This window comes from Antechinus flavipes, chromosome 3, assembly GCF_016432865.1.
Source record: "Antechinus flavipes isolate AdamAnt ecotype Samford, QLD, Australia chromosome 3, AdamAnt_v2, whole genome shotgun sequence".
Taxonomy (NCBI): Eukaryota; Metazoa; Chordata; class Mammalia; order Dasyuromorphia; family Dasyuridae; genus Antechinus; species Antechinus flavipes.
This window is the reverse complement of record NC_067400.1, coordinates 98,253,201-98,262,932: the sequence shown is the minus strand read 5'-3', so window position 1 is coordinate 98,262,932 and position 9,732 is coordinate 98,253,201.

The window sequence follows — 9,732 nt, the reverse complement described above, 5'->3', positions numbered from 1 at the left end:
CACTGTGGGGGGGGGCGGCCAGGTCCTGAGAGACTCCAGCTGTTTGGGGTTGTATTCTTCAGCCCCGGTGTTTTTAGCTTCTCTGCTGGGCTGCTGACTTGCTGCCAGAGCAAAGTATCCAAACTTGTAGCGAAGCTCTCCCTGCAGAGATGGCTGCGATCACTCCCCACCCCCTCTCCCGTCTGATCCCGTGCTCTCATTGCCGCTGTCCTCAGCCTGCGCCCGATCTAAAACCGTCCCAGCCCTCCAGTAAAGACAGACCTTTCTTGGCGAATCTCAAGGATGGCTTCTCTTGGTAACTATATGTGGGTTTTTTTTCAGTCAAGCATTAATTCAGAGGCTTGTAATGAAATGGATAGTGAGAGAAAGCGCGGAGCTTATGCAGCTGTGAGCCTCCTCTCTGCCATCTTAACCGGAAGTCCTGTCCAATTTGATTTCATTAATGATTATAAAAAAGCTAATTCTTCCAGGAATTCATGCCCATAGAGGAAAAGTACCTACTTTCCCCATCTAATTTTTACAAATTTGCAAGACAAACTTTTTAAGTTCCAAACTTTGTAGAATGAAATCTTAAGACAATATAATCACTCACTCACAAGAATAGAGGAGAATAGAATCCTAGATTGTAGATGGTGTTAATAATTCTCCTATTGATAGTAACATTCCTATTGTGGAATCGTGGCCAATATATCCTTTGTGATAGTATGGTTAATGCTCTCATAGCTTCCCTAGAATTAAATCAACTAATATAATGTTCTCCAGTATTGTATGACTCTATTTGCTTTAACTAGCAGTAATGAACTAGTGTGTTAGTAGTACAGAAAAAAAAAATAGTAATAGCTATTGACTGGTAACCTGCTGGCCCCTGCTGCATCTAGAACTAATATTCTGACTTTCAATATGAATTGAAGGGGAATGTATACTCTCATTTCTCTACTAGATTATATTAAGGGCTATTAATGTTTTCTTTGTATTCTCCTAGAATTGGTCATTTTATTTTCTTCAATTCAAATTAGACAACATTTATTAAGTGTGTACTGCTTGTAAGGCACTAGCATTACAGAAAAAAAAAAAAAACAAAAAAACAACAACAAAAAAAAAAACCTTGTCCTCAAGGGATTTATATTCTATTGAGAAATGAAATTAATTCATGAAATTAAGAAAATGCCAATAATTTAAGAGTTTAATAGTACATGTCAAGGAGTCTGTAATTGTCCTGTAACCAACTGACTCAGTCCTCCTAATCATAGGCAGACTGGAAGACCAATGTTAAGAGTAATATTTAAATGTAGCCTCCTGTTTAAGGACTCTGATTACAAGGTTTACTGTATGCATTACTCAAAGACTTTTATGCTGTTCAACTACAGTTTTAGATTGGATTGGATACCCTCTCACAGGAAAACTAGAGCACATGAAGTCTTAAATTATATTCGTTTAAGGTGCTAGACTATATTAGTTTAAACATTCTTTTTTCTTTTCCGTATATGCTGTCTGTGATAGTCATTGTGTCTTATTCTCTTGGAGAATATATTGAAAGAAATGATTCAAATCTACATTTTTGTTGCAATCAACTCTATTTAGCTCAATAATTGTTTATACTTTCAGTAATTAGGTGCTGTTGCCAGCCACTAATCTTATCCTATGCAATAGGAAAGATAAAGAAGTTTGAATCCCATATTCACTCTGAAAATTATGGTGTCTCATTCTCATAGGAGTAAGTTCTAGAGGATACCAATGACTATATGGTTCTCAGAGAGTGAAAAACTTTCTGTCCTTTGACTTCATTTCTCTCTGTATAGCCATATTGACCTATTATATCCAGGAGCTATGATCAGTGAATTTTACCAAATTAGAAAACTATTTAAACCCTCATCCTTTGGCAATCTCTTACATTCTCCGTGTACTTCTAGTTTGATAACTTTAGTATGATGTGATTGACTTTCTATAAGAACAATGATTAAATACTGCATATTGTTTTGATCTTTCAATGTAAACAATGCTCTTAGAATGTCATCAATAAAGCAAATACATAATGAAATTACAAATATATGTCTGTAATATTTCTCCCAGTTTTTACTACATCAAAAACAAAAGCAAAGACAAAAGTACACAAACAATTTGGTTTCTTTAGTTTGTCCAGGTTGTCCTTCTGTAAAAGAGCAAATGACAACATAATACATAACTTACACAATTTTTCCCTTACATAATTAAGAAAGGATGATCTTTAATGAAGACTCTCCACCTAAAAATCATCCATCTAGAAATCAGATTTTCCTCACTGTGCAGTGCATGGACTGAGATTTTAAGGAATTCCTAACTGCATTTCATTGTGACAAGTTCATTACATATAGAGTAGTCTTTTTTAATTTTATTTTTTATTATAGCTTTTTATTTACAAAATATATGCATGCATATGTATATTCAGCATTGACAATTGCAAAACCTTTTGTCCCAACTTTTCCTCTTCTTTCCCCCACCCCTTCCCCCAGATGGCAGGTTGACCAATGCATGTTAAATATGTTAAAGTATAAGTTAAATACTATAAATGTATACATGTCCAAACATTTATTTTGCTGTACAAAAAGAATCAGACTTTTATATGGTGTACAATTAGCCTGTGAAGGAAATAAAAAATGCAGGCGGACAAAAATAGAGAGAGTGGGAATTCTATGTAGTGGTTCCTAGTCATCTCCCAGAGTTCTTTCTCTGGGTGTAGCTGGTTCAATTCATTACTGCTCTATTGGAACTGATTTGGTTCATCTCATTTTTGAAAAAGGCCACATCCATCAGAATTGATCATCATATAGTATTGTGGTTGAAGTATATAATGATCTCCTGGTCCTGCTCATTTCACTCAGCATCAGTTCATGTAAAACTCTCCAGGCCTTTCTGAAATCATCCTGCTGGTCATTTCTTATAGAACAATAATATTCCATAATATTCATATATCACAGTTTATTCAGCCATTCTCTAATTGATAGTCATCCTCTCAGTTTCCAGTTTCTGGCCACTACAGAGAGGGCTCCCAAAAACATTCTTACACATACAGGTCCCTTCCCTTCTTTAAAATCTCTTTGCAATATAAGCCCAGTAGTAACACTGCTGGATCAAAGAGTATGCACAGTTTGATAACTTTTTGAGCATAGTTCCAAATTGCTTTCCAGAATGGCTGGATGTATTCACAATTCCACCAACAATGTTTCAGTGTCTAAGTTTTCCCACATCCCCTCCAACATTCCGCATTATCTGTCCCTCTCATTCTAACCAATCTGACAAGTGTGTAGTGGTATCTCAGAGCTATCTTAATTTGCATTTCTCTGATTAATAATGACTTAGAGCATCTTTTCATATGGCTAGAAATAGTTTCAATTTCTTTGTCTGAGATTGTCTATTTATCAATTGGAGAATGGCTTGATTTCTTATAAATTAGAGTCAATTCTCTATATATTTTAGAAATGAGGCCTTTATCAGAACTTTTGACTGTAAAAAAATATTTTCCCAGTTTATTGATTCCCTTCTAATCTTGTCTCCATTAGTTTTGTTTGTACAAAAACTTTTCAGTTTTGTATAATAAAAATTTTCTATTTTGTGATCAGTAATGATCTCTAGTTTTTCTTTGGTCATAAATTCCTTCCTCTTCCACAGGTCTGAGAGGTAAACTATCCTGTGTTCCTCTAATTTATTTATCATCTCATTCTTTATGCCTAGGTCATGAACTCATTTTGACCTTATCTTGGTGTACAGTGTTAAGTGTGGGTCGATGCCTAGTTTCTACATACTAGTTTCCAATTTTCCCAGCAATTTTTGTCAAACAGTAAGTTCTCATCCCAAAAGCTGGGGTCTTTTGGTTTGTCAAATACTAGGTTGCTATAGTCATTGACTGTTTTGTCCTTTGAACCTAACCTATTCTACTGATCAACTAATCAATTCCTTAGCCAATACCAAATAGTTTTGGTAACTGCTGCTCTATAATATAATTTTAGATCTGATACAGCTAAGCCACCTTCATTTGACATTTTTTTCATTAATTCCCTTGAAATTCTTGACCTTTTGTTTTTCCATATGAATTTTGTTATTTTTTCTAGGTCATTAAAATAATTTTTTGGGAGTCTGATTGGTATAGGGCTAAACAAATAGATTAGTTAGATAGTATTGTCATCTTTATTATATTTGCTCACCCTATCTAAGAGCATTTAATATTTTTCCAATTGGTTAGATCAGACTTAATTTGTGTGAAAAGTGTTTTGTAGTTTTGCTCATAAAGTTTCTGATTTTTCCTTGGCAGATAGATTCCTAAGTATTTTATAATATCAGTAGTTACTTTAAATGGAATTTCTCTTTGTAACTCTGACTGTTGGATTTTGTTAGTAATATATAAGAATGCTGATGACTTATGTGAGTTTATTTTGTATTCTGCAACTTTACTAAAGGTGTGGATTATTTCTAATAACTGTTTACTAGAATCTCTGGGGTTCTCTAAGTACAACATCATGTCATCAGCAAAGAGTGATAATTTGGTTTCTTCATTACTTACTCTAATTCCTTTAATCTTTTTCTCAACTCTTATTGCCAAAGCTAGCATTTCTAATACAATATTAAATAGTAATGGTGGGCATTCTTGTTTCACTCCTGATCTTATTGGGAATGGTTCCAGTTTATCCCCATTATATTGGATGCTTACTGATGGTTTTAAATAGATGCTACTGATTATTTTAAGGAAATGTCCATTTATTCCTATACACTCAAGTGTTTTTAATAGGGATGGATGTTGGATTTTATCAAATGCCTTTTCTGCATCTATTGAGATGAGCATATGTTTTTTTTGTTAATTTGGTTATTAATAGGGTCAATTATACTAATATTTTTTCCTAATATTGAACCAGCCCTACAATCCTGGGATAAATCCTACTTGATTATGGTGTATTATGCTGGGAATGATTTTCTATAATCTTCATGCTAACATCTTAGTTAAGATTTTAGCATCAGTATTCATTCGGGAGATTGGTCTATAATTTTCTTTCTCTGTTTTCAATCTAACTGGTTTAGGTATCAGTACCATGTCTGTGTCATAAGAGGAATTTGGTCGGACTCCTATTTTTTCAAATAGTTTATATAGCATTGGGACTAATTGTTGTTTAAATGTTTGGTAGAATTCACATGTAAATCCATCTGATCCTGGAGATTTTTTCTTAGGGAGTTGATTAATAGCTTGTTCTATTTTTTTTTTTTCTGAAACGGGACTATTTAAGCAATTTACTTCCTCCTCTGTTAATCTGGGAAGCCTATATTTTTTGGAGGTAGCCATCCATTTCGCTTAAGTTATCAAATTTATCAGCATAAAGTTGGGCAAAGTAACTCCTTATTATTACTCTAATTTCCTCTTCATTGGTGGAAAATTCTCCCTTTTCATTTTTAAGACTAACAGTTTGATTTTCCTCTTTCCTTTTTCTAATCAAATTTACCAAGGTTTATCTATTTTATTGTTTTTTTCATAAAACCAACTCTTAGTTTTATTGATTAGTTCAATACTTTTTTTTTTTACTTTCAATATTATTAATTTCAACTTTTAATTTTAAAATTTCAGATTTAGTATTTGGTTGGAGATTTTTAATTTGTTCTTTCTCTAGCTTTTTAAATCACGAGTCCAATCCATTGATCTTCTCTTTCTCTATTTTATTCAAGTAAGCCTTTAAAGATATAAATTTGCCCCTTATTACCACTTTGGCTGCATCCCACAAATTTTAGTATGATGTATCATCATTGTCTGTTATGATTCTTACAAGATGCTAAATCAATGGAATTGATAGAGACAATAGTTGTTCAGCAAGGTACTTAACAGTTCTCTAAATGTACTTAGGACTTATTAAGAGTTCCACAAGATTCACACTATTAAGAGTGCATATACAAGCTAGGAGCCTCAACCAGGATGCACTTTGGAAACCCACAAGCCCACTCTTGGAGGAGGAGTCAGATTCATTCCAACTTCCACCTTTGTTCTGTCTGGAGACATTCAGAGAAGGAGAGGCTGAAGCTGGCAGAGGCAAAGGATTACTGGCAAGAGCTCTGGGAACCAAGGAGAGTGATAGGCCTCTAAGAAAGCTAACTGGGCCCAAGTAAGGAGGCAATACTTAGAAAGAGAAAATAAAGGATCTCGACTTTAACTCCTGGCTGAATTTGAGGTGATTATTACTCTGAACTGAAACTAAGGCTATTTCCAGAAGCCCCCTGAGAAACCTGCTCCCAATGAGCATTGTATTTTAGAGAAGACCATTACAGTTGTCATTATCTTGAGTGAAATTATTAATTGTATCTTTAATTTGCTGTTTTACCCAATCATTCTTTAAGATGAGATTATTTAGTTTCAAATTACTTTTTGGTCTAGTTACCTCTAACTTTTTTGTTCAATGTAGTTTTTATTGCATCATGATCTGAAAAAAAAGCATTTACTATTTCTGCCTTCCTGCATTTGATTTTGAGGTCTTCATATCCTAATATATGGTCAATTATTGTATAGTTTCCATGAACTGCTGAGAAAAAAAATACTCCTTTCTGTCACCATTCAGTTTTCTCCAAAAATCTATCATGTTTAATTTTTCTAATATTCTATTTACCTCTTTAATTTTTTTCTTATTTGTTTTGTGGTTTGATTTATCTAATTCTGAGGGTACAAAGCTGAGATCTCCCACTATTATAGTTTTGCTCTCTATTTCTTCTTGCAACTCTTTTAACTTCTCCTTTATGAAGTTAGATGCTATACCACTTGGTGCATATATATTTAGTATTGCTATTGCTTCATTGTCTATGCTACCCTTTAGCAAGATATAATTTCCTTCTTTGTCTCTTTTAATTAGATCAATTTTTGCTTTTGCTTGATCTGAGATAAGGATGGCTACCACTGCTTTTTTGACTTCACCTGAAGCATAATAGATTCTGCTCCAGCCTTTTACCTTTACTCTGTATGTATAATAGATTCTGCTCCAGCCTTTTACCTTTACTCTGTATGTATCTCCCTGCTTTAAATGTGTCTCCTATAAACAATATATTGTAGGGTTCTGACTTTTGATCCAATCTGCTGTCTGCCTCTTCTGCTGATACTAGATACATTTATGGTTAAAATGACTAATTCTGGGAATTACTAATTCTGTATTTACTGCCATCTTATTATCTCCAGATTATGCTTTTCTTTTTATTGCCCTCCCTTACCCCCTTTCCCAGTATTACACTTATGGGCCCCACTTGTATCATGACACTCTCCCTCTTTAGGATCCCTCTCTCCTCCCTTTGAATCTCTTCCCTTTTCTTGTACCCTTTCCTTATTACTCTTTTCCTTTTCCCTTTTCCTCTCCCACTTTTTAATGAGGTGAGAGAAGATTCTCTCTAAAACAAATATGTAAATTATTTTCTCTTTGAGCCAACTCTGATGAGAGTAAGATTCACACAAGATTCACACAATATTCCCCCCCCCCTCTAAATTCCCTCAGATATGATAGGTTTCCTTTGCCTCTTCATGGGATGGAGTTTCCCTCTTTTTATCTCCTCTTTCCTTTTTTTTTTTTTTTTGACACTATCCCTTTTCCATTTCTACTTCCATTTTTTTAATGATATATCAGTAAAATCAAATTATACATGTATTCTTTATGTATATCCACAACAGAAATACAATTCTCAAGAGTTCCTTTTACATTTTTCTGCTTTTCTTGAGTCCTATGATTGGAGATCAAATTTTTTGTTTAGATCTGTTTTTTTTTTCCTTAGAAACAAATGGAATTCATCTGTTTCATTAAATGTCCATCTTCTTCCCTGGAAGAAAATACTCAGCTTAGCTGGGTAGTCTATTCTTGGCTGCATTCCAAGTTCTTTTGCCTTTCGGAATATCAGATTCCAGGGCTTTTGATCCTTTAATGTGGAGGCAGCCAGATCTTGAGTGATCCTTATTGTGGCACTTCAGTATTTGAATTGTTTTGTTTTTTTTTTCTTTTTGGCTGCTTGTAATATTTTTTCCTTAGTCTGATAGTTCTGAAATTTGACCACAATATTCCTTGGAGTTTTTATTTTAGGGTCTTTTCCAGAAGGTATTTGATGAATTCTTTTAATGCCTATTTTACTTTCTGATTCTATTATATATGGGCAGTTCTCTTTGATAATTTCTTGTAAAATAGTATCTAGACTCTTTTTTTCATTGTAATTTTGGGGAAGTCCAATAATCCTCACATTATCTCTCCTAGATCTATTTTCTAGGTCTATTGTTTTTCCAAGTAGATATTTAACATTTTCCCCTAATTTTTCATTTTTGGGGGATTTTGCTTGACTGATTCTTGACAGCTCAATGAATCATTCATTTCTATTTGTTCAGTTCTTATTTTTAATGATTTTCTTTCTTCAGTAGCTTTTTAAACTTTTTTTTTATGTCCAATTGAATTTTTAAATTAGTTGTTTTTGCTCTATGGAATTTTTTTTTCCATTTCACTATTTTTATTTTTTATTTTTAGTGAGTTATTTTCTTTTTCCAATTCACAAATCCTACTTTCTTGTGAATTCTTTATCTTTCCCCATTCACAAATTCTGTTTCCCTGCACTTCCTGGGAGTTCTTTACCTTTTCCAATTCACATTTCAGGAAGCTGTTACTCTCTTGCATAGCTTCTCTTTCCTTTCCCCATTTTGATTTTAGCTCTCTTTTAAGATTTTTAATTGTCTCTTCTAGGAAAGATTTATGTTATGGTGGCCAGGTTACATCCCCTTTGTGGTATTGTCTGGAGACTGTTTGTTATTAGTCTCCTTGGGGTTGAAAACCTGCTCTCTTTCTGCATAGAAGTTATCAATCATCCTTTTGATTTTTTTACTCATTTTTTAAAAAGCTTGTAGGGTCTGCCTTGAGGGCAAGGAGGTTACCAGCTTCCTCTGCAGAGCAGGGATAGACATATGGACAGCAGCTGTCCTGCAAACAGGCTGCAAAGAGCAGCGAGATATGGGAGTGCTCTGGGAAAAAGTCCCTCACCGGAAATGATTCAGGCTTGGGGGGCCAAGTTGAAGAAGTGCCCAGTAAAGAACCCCACTGTGCAGATTAGCAACTTCCCTGGGGCTAGAGGCTGACCAGTGAAAGTGTCACTACCCCAAGCCAAAGACACTGTGGGGCTGTTAGTATTTGCAGTTGATCAGCAAATAGCCCTGGAGGATGGGAAGTGTCTCTGCCCAGAGAAGCACAGTTGCGCTGCAGAAGTTCTATTGCCCCAGACCAAGCCCCCTTCTGTGCAGATTAGAGGCTACCCCAGGCTGCATCCTCCTGTCATGCAGATTTGTGGCTGTCCCCACCTGTGCTGCAGAATGCCACTGCCCAACTGTGTTGTGGTCTGTGCTAAGTCACTTTTGGTTTTGGGTGGGTATTGCCAGATCTTGTTAGGTTCTGGTATTTTTTAGAGTATCATCTACCTTTGGCTTTAATTTCTCTGCTGGTCTACTGCTTTTTAACCAAGGCAGAGCAGTCAGCCTATGGCAGAGTCGTTTCTGTAAATTTTCTAACCACAGAGGCAACCCCCACTGGTTCTACTTAATATGCTAGCCTCTAGTTCTATCCCTGCCTGCACTTCTCTGTTCCCACTGCTGAGGACAAACCTTTTCTGGTAATCTTCCAGATTATCTTTGGCTGGTAAGTTGTTGTACTTCTAATCTTTGTGAATTTTACCAGTCAAGTGCTATTTTTGAGGCTAAATTTAATAATTGGTCATGAGGGTATG